At 34.3% G+C, this 11,376-nt stretch overlaps 1 pseudogene; it reads right to left on the bottom strand.

The window, feature by feature from the left end:
- Positions 1-10,611: 10,611 nt before the first annotated feature.
- On the bottom strand, positions 10,612-11,156 carry LOC149240606 (photosystem II repair protein PSB27-H1, chloroplastic pseudogene; annotated as a pseudogene).
- Between the last annotated feature and the right edge of the window lie 220 nt (positions 11,157-11,376).

The raw sequence follows: 11,376 nt of genomic DNA, 5'->3' as shown, positions 1-11,376 counted from the left end.
CGTTATGGTGCGCATCTGCCACCGCATGCGAAGTAGAAGAGGGGGCAATCGTGGCAGTAGCATTCATCCTCCTACTACACCTAGCCCTGAATCTACCCCCCCTGCTCTTCTCTTGTCATATCACATACCTATAACACCTTCTCTTGCAGGTATCCAAACACCTGCAGTGGCAGAGGGTGGGCTCAACTCCAGGTTGTCCGCAGGATGGACGCAAATGTTCATATGACCAATTTTCCCCTTCCCCCTCACCCCGCTCTTCACATGACTCAGCTTCGCTTCAATAACACTCTTCACAGGCCTGTTACCACCGCCACTATCACCATCATCTTCTCTGAGGAAATTGACCCGCAGGAAGCTCGCCAGGGAATAGTGGTGAGCAGGAAAGGGATGCTCAATGGAATAGGAGTGCCCGAGACCTAGGGAAACAACAGCTGGTTGAGGACTATGCCACCATGCATGGAGAGGAGCTGGTTGGTAGCCAGCCGACCACCGAAGGCAGTGCTGGAGACACAAAGGCAACTAGTGGAAAAGCAAGAGACACGTCCGCCAAGCATGCAACAGAGGGTATCTCTACTGGCACTCAACCAACTTTTGGAATTCAGCGCAGCACGTCAACAAAGCAGGAGGAGTGGTACAAGTATGTGTTTTTTATCGAGGAAAAGCCTACCCTAGATGACCTTCAGGGGGTCCATCCTGATTGACAACCAGGCTACCAGGTGTCGCCCTTTTTCTAGATGGAGTTCTCTTATGTTGATTGGATGAGTTCTGCTATATTATGTTTTGTGAAAACTTTCATTTTGGTTGATTTTGCTATGTCTTGTTTTTTTGTCAAAACTTGTGACCCCCTGTGTTGGTTTTATCTGGTTTCACGGACTGGTTCCCCCCTCAATGGGGCAGTCGTGCTTAGACTGTGATATTTTTTGACAGACACTGTTCAGCACTGCTGAGGCTAAAACCTCAATGTACTTATATTTTGTTTCGTATCAATAGAATAGTATTACTTAGAAAAAAAAATATTGATTCCTTGTATTTAATATTATTCCTATGGGTTTATAATCCCCTCAGTTTATTAGTCTCTTTCTTTTATGATATAAATCCCTTGGGTTTATTAATAAAAGGGTTCATATTCTTAGTTTATAATATTAGCCATAAGGTTTTTAATATTAATGGGTTTACTTTAAATATCTAGGGTTTATAATCCATTGGGTTAATAATAGAACTTTTTGGGGTTTATTAATCCCTTTGTTTAGAATATTAATATCTTTGGTTTAATATTAATATTAATCTCTTGAATTTATTTTTCGTTTAATATTAATACCTTGGATTTATAATTTGTAATACTATCACTTATAATATTAATCCTCGAGGTTTATAATACTAGTCTACTGGGTTTACCAATCCTTTGGGTTTATAGTATTAATGTGTTGGTTTTATTAATCCAATCAGTTTATAATATTGATAATTAGCTCAGTTCATTAATCCATAGAGTGTTTAATGTCTTGGAATTAAAATATTAATAATGAGTTGTGTTCATTAATCACTTGAGTCTAGAGTATCAATCCATTTGGTTTATAGTATAACAATAATTATAATAACTATTAATTATTAAAAAATAATATTTATTAATATTTATAATTTATAATTATTAACTATTAATTAATATTTTTTGTAATTATTAATCATTATTAATTATTAGTATTATTAGTATTATAATTATTAATTTCAAATATTAATATTAATATTAATTACTAACTATAAATATTTACAATTATATTTATATTTATATTTGTGTGATTAATACCAATGTCACATTATTACATTTATACAATTATTTCTATGTGTTTATAATCTTAAGGTCTATAATGATAGGGTTTATAATATTAATCCTTTGAGTTTATAATATTGAGATTTTTAATATTGGTTTTATAATATCACATTTAATATAAGGGTTTGAAATGTTTCGCTTAAAATATTGGGTTTTATAATTTTAGGGTTTATAATATTAATATTAATATTAATTCATCGTGTTTATTAATCCTAAGAGTTTATAATATTTATCCCTTGGATTTATAATATTTATAATCCCTTGGGTTTATAATATTAACCCGTTGGGTCTATTATTCCTAAGGTTTATAAAATTAATCAGTTTGGTTTTTATCATTAATATCTTGGTTTTATTATTAGAGTTTATAATACTAATCTTAGTGTTTGGATTTTATCATTAATATCTTGGGTTTATATTATAGTTTATGATACTAATATTATGGTTTATAATATGTTGGGTTTAGAATCCCTTGGTATTTTAATATTAAATCATCGTTGACCATGATTGGTTTATAATCCCTTGGGTTTTTAATATTAAAACATGGTCAACCATGATAAATCATGGTCAACCATGGTAAACCATGACCAACCATGTTTGTTTTAGGGTTTATAATGTGTATCTTAGGGTTTATATACCTTGGGTTTATACTATTTGGTTTTTTTAGGCTTTTAGTATTAATTACTTGTTTTTATTAATGCCTTGGTTTTATAATATCAATCCCTTGGGTTTTTTAGGTTTTTAGTATTAATCCCTTATTTCTATTAATGCCTTGCATTTATAATATCAATCCCTTGGGTTTATGAATCCGTTTGTTTTTTTAATATTAATCCTTTGGGTGCACTAATCCCTTACGTTTATAATATTAATCCCTTGGGTTTAAAATTATTCCACTTGGTTTATAATATTAATCTCTTCGGTTTATAATGTTAACCTTAAGGTTCATAGGGTTTATATTCCTAGGGTTCAATAGTAATCATAGGGTCTAATGTTATTCCCTTTAGTTTATAATCCCTCGGGATTTTAATATTAATCAAATGGGTTTAATAGTACCTTCGGTTTATAATATTGTTCCCAGGTTTTCTAATATTAATCGTAGGGTTTATGTTCCTAAGGTTTAATATTAAGCCTATGGTTTATAATATTAAACTTAGAGTTCAATATTAATCCCTTTAGCTTATAATCCATTGAGATTATATTATCAATCCCTTGGGGTTATTAATCTTAGGTTTATGTTCCTAGGATTTAATATTAATCCTAAGGTTTAATGTTATTACCTTGGGTTTTTAATATTAATCCCTTGGGTTTATTAATGGAATAGGTTTATAATGTTGATCCTAAGGTTTATAATATTAATCTTATTGTTTAATGTTTATTTCAGGGTTTATAATATTTAGCTTAGGGTTTATAACTGTTGCGTTTATAATATTAATTCCTTGTCTTCAATATTATTCCTGTGCATTTATAATCGCCTCAATTTATTAGTCTCTTGATTTTATGATATCAAACCCTTGGGTCTATTAATATAAGCGTTCATATTCTTAGTGTATAATATCATTCATAAGGTTTATAATATTAATCCTAGGGTTTTATTTAAATCTCTTGGGTTTATAATACAAATTCTTTGGGTTTATTAATCCCTTGATATATGTTGGACACCTAATCCTCTAAGGGTTGGCGTGGAATGTAAGCAGTCAAAGGAAGTGAAAGTGACTTTGGAATATGGAATCCAACGCTTGCTCCAATGTATTCTAAATCGATATCAATGTTAATAGAAAATGCAATTTCATTGTTTTATCTTTCACATCCGATCTTCGCCATGGTTGTGTTTAACATGGTATTAGACCCAACAAATTCTGGCCCTGCTCAAATCTGAACCACGAATTTTGTGGTCTTTCTGTGCATTTCAGCCCTACCATCAGTCCTGCACTTCAAAGCAAAATTCCAACTAAATATTTTGCCCCTCTGCTACTCTAATCTCTTTTTTTGAACCCTCTGGCATCTAGCTTTTCTTAGGTCCCTATAATACTAGTGATTCCCCGGTTACTATTGTCATCATATCCCTTATTGTATTGTTGCGCCCCTCTTGTCCTCTTATTTTTATTATTGTGCTCCATAGAAGCCCACTATTGTTATTTTTGTGCCCTTATATTATTATTATTAGGTCAGCTTTGGTTATATTTTGACCCCTTAGACTCCTATATATAGAAAGGAGGTTTTGTCATTTGTATCATCTAAGAATTGTTCATTTTTGTAATGTAAAGGAGGCTTCCCCCTCAAAGAGGCTAGTTTCTAAGTCGTTGATCTATATTTTCTATCTTTTTGTGAGCTGGTTTCATAACATTTGGTATCAGAGCTTTGGATTCTAGGATTTCGCTGCTCCAAATAGGTCATCGTGGAATTTTCGCTATCTCTTCCACTATGAAGTTTCAGAAGCTAAAAAAACTCATTTAAGAAGAAATCGGTATGAACCTTGGGTCCAAATTTCAGATTTTTTATTGCTATATTTTCAAAGCTATGATCTGAGGAAGATAGGGTTTTGGCAAGCTCTAGAATTTCATCTCAAATATGCCATTGTCAAAGTTTCACTATAATTTGTTTTCTACGAAGATTCAGACATTGAAATTAAAACCCATTTGAGCCAAAATCTTGGTGAACCTTGGGTTTGCATTTCAAATCTTTTCTCTCTATATTTTCAGAGATATAATCTGAGGAAGTTAGAGTTTTTGTAGACTCACGAATTACATTCTAAACAGGTGACCTTGGGAAAATTTCCATAACTTTCTCTATAAGCATTAGATTGAAATTTCATCAGAAGCTACAAAAGAAGGACGAACTGTACTTTTCTGTATATAGTTTTTAGGTCCAAAGGTCGAAACAGTAACACGTGGCCCTTCGTACAATTTTACATAATTCTTGCTTCGAGAATCCAATTTTGATCATACTAGTGCCATTAGAAAGAAGGCATAGAGGGATACTGCAAGTCACAATTTCAGACCTTGGAGATCTGAAATTACAAAGTTACAATCATTATGTAAAGACCTCCTATAAAGTGAAAAAAGGTGTGTAGTTTTTTTTTAAACTTTTGCATATGTTAGGTTTGAAAAATTAGTTTGAAGGAATTCAAAGGGCATAGTGAAGCATTATTATCAGTAATTGATGCCCTGAAGAAAGAAAATGGAAACACCTAGTAAGAAACCTAAAATATCTAGCATGAATCATGAAGAAGAGAAAGAAATGCAACATGATATATCAAAATTGCGAGAACAAGTGCAACAAATTTCACTCGCAAAAAAGTGACCGAAACTAAGATGGATGGTTTAAAGAAAGACGTAGAAGCTAAAATGTATGGTGTGGAAACTAAGATGGATGGTTTAAAGAGAAGCATAGAAGCTAAGATGAATGACGTGGAAGCTAAGATGGATGGTGTGGAAGCTATGATGGATGGCATGGAAGCTAAAATGGATGGTGTGGAAGATAAGATGGAAGATTTGAAAAAAATTCTACAAGAAATTCTTACTAATGGCGAAAGAGTAGTAAAGGAAACTCATGATGAGAACAAAATAAATGTTAATAATAATTTCATAGACATTAATGTTGGATTGAAGAACCACCATGTTCCAAAGATCGATATGAGGAAGTTTTATGGCAAGGATCCTGCAACGTGGATACTACAGATGGAGCAATTTTTCAATCTCCATAATGTCAAAAACACACAAAAGGTACGCATTACAACATTACATTTGGTACCAAATCAGTTTGTATGGTATCGATGGCTTTTCTCTTGTAAACAAATTGTCACTTGGGCTTTTTTTATGGATGAAATGATAGCACATTCTGAGGATACAAAAAGCAACACTTTTTTTAGCCAACTGATAAATCTCAAACAAAAGGGTTCAATTATGGAGCACATTGAGGACTTCCAAAAATTGAATATAAGGGTGAAAGATATTCCAAAGGAGCATAGGATTGATGTGTTCATAGGGACTTTAAAGGATAATATCCAACATGAGGTTTTCCTTTGGGAACCTGATTCATTGGAGAAGGCATTTAGATTGGCAAGAAAAATGAAAAGAACAATTATGGCAACAAGGAATCCTACCACTCACAATAATAAGTATGGAAGTGTTTCTACCCCAAGCCATCCACAACCTATAAGGTTAACACCACAACAATTGGAAGAAAAAGGAGAAAAAGGGCTTTTTTATAGTTGTGATAGTAAATACACTAGAGGTCATAAGTGTACTGAGAAGAAATTATTTTACATAGATTGTGAAGAGGAGGAAGAAAAGGAACAAAAAATTTCAAAACAAGAGGATATACATGAGGAACAAACCCTAGAGAAAGAAGAAATGAATCCGACCATATCTTGTAATGCATTGGATGGAATTACCACTCCTCAGACTATCAAGATAGAAGTGCATATCAAGAAGGAAAAGGTGATAGCGTTGATCAATTCGGTTAGTACCCATAATTTTATTCGTTGTAAGATAGCTAAGGAATTGAATTTCTTCCTATATCCAGCACCATAGTGTCAAGTGATGGTTGGAAGTGGAGGAACCATAACATGCTCAGGAAAGTGCCATAATATCAAGTTATCCATGGGAGAATAAGTATTGAATAGCCCAATTCCATGGGTGGTGCTGACGTTGTACTAGGAGTCCAATGGCTACAATCCTTGGGTACAATAGCTTTTAATTTTCAAGAAATTTTCATGAAATTTTCATTAGAAGGAAAGGAAGTTGAATTAAGGGGTACCATAGGGAAACCAGGAAGGATAATCAACTCTAATGGAATGGCAAAGCTTCTAAAGAAAGAACAATGAGGCATAATTGCATAATTATGTTCACTAGAGGTTCCCACATCAAAATCATGTATTTCTCCAGATGTCCAAAAAGCCTTGGACAATCATTCCATGGTATTTGAAACTCCCAAAGACCTCCCACATATTCGTGATCATGATCATGCTATTCATTTGGACAATCATTCAAAGGTATTTGAGACTCCAAAAGTCCTCCCACCTATTCTTGATCATGATCATGCTATTAATTTCATTCTAGGAAGTGTTCCTCCAAACATTATGCCTTACAGATATCCCTATGCCCAAAAGAGTGAAAATGAATGTATGGTTGCAGAAATGCTAGAGGCTTGTATAATTCAACCTAGTCAAAGTTCTTTCTCTTCTCTAGTAATATTGTTTCACAAGAAGGATGGATCATGGAGCATGTGTCCAAATTATCGGGAGCTCAACAAGCTCACTATTAAAGATAAATTTCACATTCCTGTCATTGATGAATTATTAGATGAATTGCATGGATCGATTTACTTCACCAAGTTGGATCTTTGTTCAAGATATCATCAAATCAGAATGAAGACTGAAGACATTCCAAAAACGACATTTAGAACTCATGAGGGTCATTATGAATTTTTGGTCATAACTTTTAGCCTTATCAATGCACCTTCTACTTTTCAAGGTTTGATGAATTCCATTTTCAAAACCTTCTTTAGAAAAAAAATTTAGTATTTTTGATGATATAATAATCTATAGCAAGTCTTTGAAGGATCATGTTCAACATGTTGATAGGGTGCTAAAACTATTGGAGGAGAAACATTTATATCCAAAAAGCTCCAAATGTTTCTTTGGAGTAGAAGAGGTGGAATATCTAGGTCATATTGTTTCTCATGAAGGTGTTAAGTTAGACCCTAGCAAAATTAAAACCATTAAGGAATGGAAAATCACCACATCCATAAAGAATTTATGGGGATTTCTCGGGTTGATATGGTATTATTTCAAGTTTGTTAAGAACTATTGGAGAATAGCAGCACCTCTAACAACATTATTGAAGAAATATGCATTTTCGTGGACTCCAAAAGCAACGAAGGCCTTTGAACATCTCAAAGAGGCAATGTGCCAAGCACCGCTCTTAGCTACACCGGAGTTCACAAAAAGCTTTATTGTGGAATGTGATGCCTCGATAAATGGAATTGGTGTTGTTTTAATTCAAGAAGGAGGACCCATTGCTTTCGAAAGTTGTCTAATCAAAGGAAAGTATTTACACAAAGCTATTATGAGAATGAAATGTTGGAAATACTACATACACTTAAGAAATGGCGGCCCTACCTAATGGGAGGACACTTCAAGGTAAAAAAAGGTCATGATAGTCTTAAATACTTTTTAGAACAAAGATTATCTTCAAAAGAGCAGAAAAAATGGGTCACAAGGATGTTGGGTTATGACTTTGAAATCATCTACAAAAAAGGGAACAAAAATGTTGTGGCATATGCACTCTCAAGAAAGGATGAGGATGTGGAAGCATTTCTTTGTGCCATTTCTATTATCCAACCAGATTGGATAAACAAAGCAAGGGATGAATGGAAGAATGACAAAGAAGTGTGGGCACTCATTTAAAACTTACAATAATATCCTAGTACATTTGATACATTTAGCTGGAAAAATGATTTGTTATGGTACAAAGATCAGTTATACCTATGTAAGAATTACCAACTCAAACAAAAGATTCTTAGGGAATTGCACAACTCTCCCTTAGGAGGGCATTCTCGATTTCTAAAAACTTACCAGAGGGTTAAGAAGAATTTTTTTGGGGATGGCCTTAAATCAGATATTCAAAAGCTTTTGGTGGAATGTTTGGTTTTCCAAAAAAATCATGTTGAAAAATTTAAGACCCTAGGTCTATTACAACCTTTATCCCTTCCAAGACAACAATGGGAGGAGATTTCAATGGATTTTATCACAGGTTTACCCATGTCCAAAGGAAAGTGTTATCATGGTCGTAGTTGACATACTTACCAAGGATGCACACTTTTGTGAATTATCTCATCCATTTAAAGCAAGTATAGTTTCTACTGCATTTATGGAAACAATTCAAAAGCTACATGGAAACCCAAATATTATTGTAAGCGACAAAGATCCCATTTTCACTGGAATTTTTTAGATAGAATTATTTTCTTGTCTTGGTACTTAGTTAACTCATATCTCATCTTATCATCCTCAATTTGATGCGAAAACATAGATATTAAACAAATGTTTGGAAGGATATCTCCATTTCTTTGTTTCTGATAAACATACACAATAGATGAAATGGTTGCCTTTGGCTGGATGGTGGTATAACACTTCCTTCCATACTGCAACAAAAATGACCCCATTTATGGAACTTTATGGATATCATCCACCATCCATCACATCATATTTAAGAGAAAATTCTGAGGTTCAAGCAGTGGAAGATCACATCAAGCATCAACAATAAGTTCTCCAACTCTTAAAGGATAACCTCACCTTGACACAAAATAGAATGAAACAACAAGCACATCAACATCGCATCGAAAGAAGTTTTGACATAGGTGATTGGGTATTCCTACGGCTACAACCATATAAACAAATGTCTCTCAAGCAAGCTAATAAGGACAATAAATTATCACCAAAGTATTATGGTACGTACAAGGTGTTGAAAATGATAGGTACTATGGCATACAAATTGGAGCTTCCTGCAACTTCTTGAGTGCACCCAATTTTCCATGTGTCATGCTTAAAGAAGGTTATAGGTGACAAGCTCCCAGTTCAAACAATATTGCTAGAACTTGATGAGGAAGGAAAAATCGTATTGGAACCTGAAGTAGTCAAAGAAAAAAGAACTCGAAAGCTATGAAATTGATCAATTTTAGAGTATCTCATCAAGTGAAAGAACTTACCCGTTGAAGATTCCACATGAGAGGGTCAGAATTTTATACAAAAGCATCCAGAACTACTCAAGCGTAGAGGAAAACACTTTTTTGAAGGAGAGGGGCATGTTAGTTCCCTATAATACTAGTGATTCCCCCATTACTATTGTTATTGTATCCCTTATTGTTATTGTTGTGCCCCTATTGTCCCCATATTGTTATTATTGTGCCCCATAGAAGCCCACTATTGTTATTTTTATGCCCTTATATTATTGTTGCTAGCTCAGCTTTGGTTATATTGTGACCCGTAGACTCCTGTATATAGAAAGGAGGTATTATCATTTGTGTCATCCAAGAATTTTTCATTTGTGTAATGTATAGGAGGTTGCCCCCTTGAAGAGGTTGGTTTCTAAGTCGTTGATCTATCTTTTCTATATTTTTGTGAGCTGGTTTCATAACAGATTTGAGTTAGGTTTTCTGCCTACAGTTGCATTTTAAAATAAATTGGAAAAATGACCCCTTCATTTCGGTGTGCACTCTTTCTTTGAAAAATTACCATCCATTCAAAAATAGAAACAAAAGAGGGAGAGGTTCTTTTTCGCGTATAGAGTGTTTCTCTATATTTTAAAATTTGCAGACCGATCAATCTGCAAGTTACACTAGTCTCGTGGTTTTTTTGAGTGTTGGTTGAATGTATCCTCAGCATATGTTGGGCAAGGAATACAAAACATTGAGTAGTTAATTATGAAAATAAATCCCACAATGTGTGAGTTGTGATTCAGGAAGACGTTCCTAGTATTTTTCTACATTGGTTAAGATAACACTCCTATGCCTTGAATCATGTTTATATATCCACATTTTGAAAGTTGTGTCGCAAAGGCAGTTGAGTTTATATGCCATCTTTATGTCTTGGTGCTCCGACCCTATAAATCCCACACCTACCAAAACCAACCAAAAGAATCTTACAAGTAGCATTTTCAGATTGTAATTTATACACCAACTTCAAACAAGGTTGGCTTGGTGCATTAAAGACTCATGTTGCGTTGAAAATTTCAAACTGTGTGTTGAATTATTTGATAAAGATCATGACATGTACATTGAGAAGAATTGCTTTATATGGATTTCTCTGCAACATCCACTTCTTCAAGGATCTTGGCTTTGCGCTTGCCAGGAATTTAAGAAGTGGGTATGAAGCTGATGTAGTGGCTAGAGAGTGCATTGAACACATAATACATATTTTTGAAAGAGGGTGTCCTTGCTAGTTTCTTCTCCCTTCTGTACTTGGCCACCCAATTGTTGGAGCTCTCCCTCAGGGCTGCCACAACAGTGCTTGTGTTGGGGTTGGATTTTTCCATATCGATGGTGCTCTTCACCTGATTTATCACTTCCTTCGTCTCCTTTGAGTAATCCTCCTCCAGGCTTACCTTCACAGGTGTATAATTTGCCAGAGATATGAGACCCATCATGCCCAGAAGGGTTACATCCCTTCTGCAATATGGTCACCCTCTGGTTGAGATTGGGATTGGTTGCCTCTTCTTGGCATTGCCATTATCATTTCCACTTCCATTTTTCTATTGGATCATGGGTTATTGAACAAAGAATGCGTAGGGGTAGCAACGTTAGAGGCGAATGCCACCAAAGACATTGCAACAGTCATGGAAGATAGTGGTGGTGACTATTTTCTTTGTTTGTTTCTATTTTAAGGCTTCGATCATAATGATGCTATTAAGAGATGGGTTTATGCGTTGTTTCTCTCTATATGTAGGAGCCCTGATATATATATATATATATATGTTATTCTATTGTTGAAGTGTTAAAAATGCATTGAACATTGAAAAGGAGATGTGATATGTGTGTGTGTGTGTGTGTGTGTGTTA

Source organism: Pinus tabuliformis, chromosome 8, assembly GCF_031772625.1.
Source record: "Pinus tabuliformis cultivar Carrire ecotype Pingquan chromosome 8, CPIR1, whole genome shotgun sequence".
NCBI lineage: Eukaryota > Viridiplantae > Streptophyta > Pinopsida > Pinales > Pinaceae > Pinus > Pinus tabuliformis.
The sequence above is the reverse complement of the archived record's forward strand: the minus strand, read 5'-3'. Positions and strand labels throughout refer to the sequence as shown.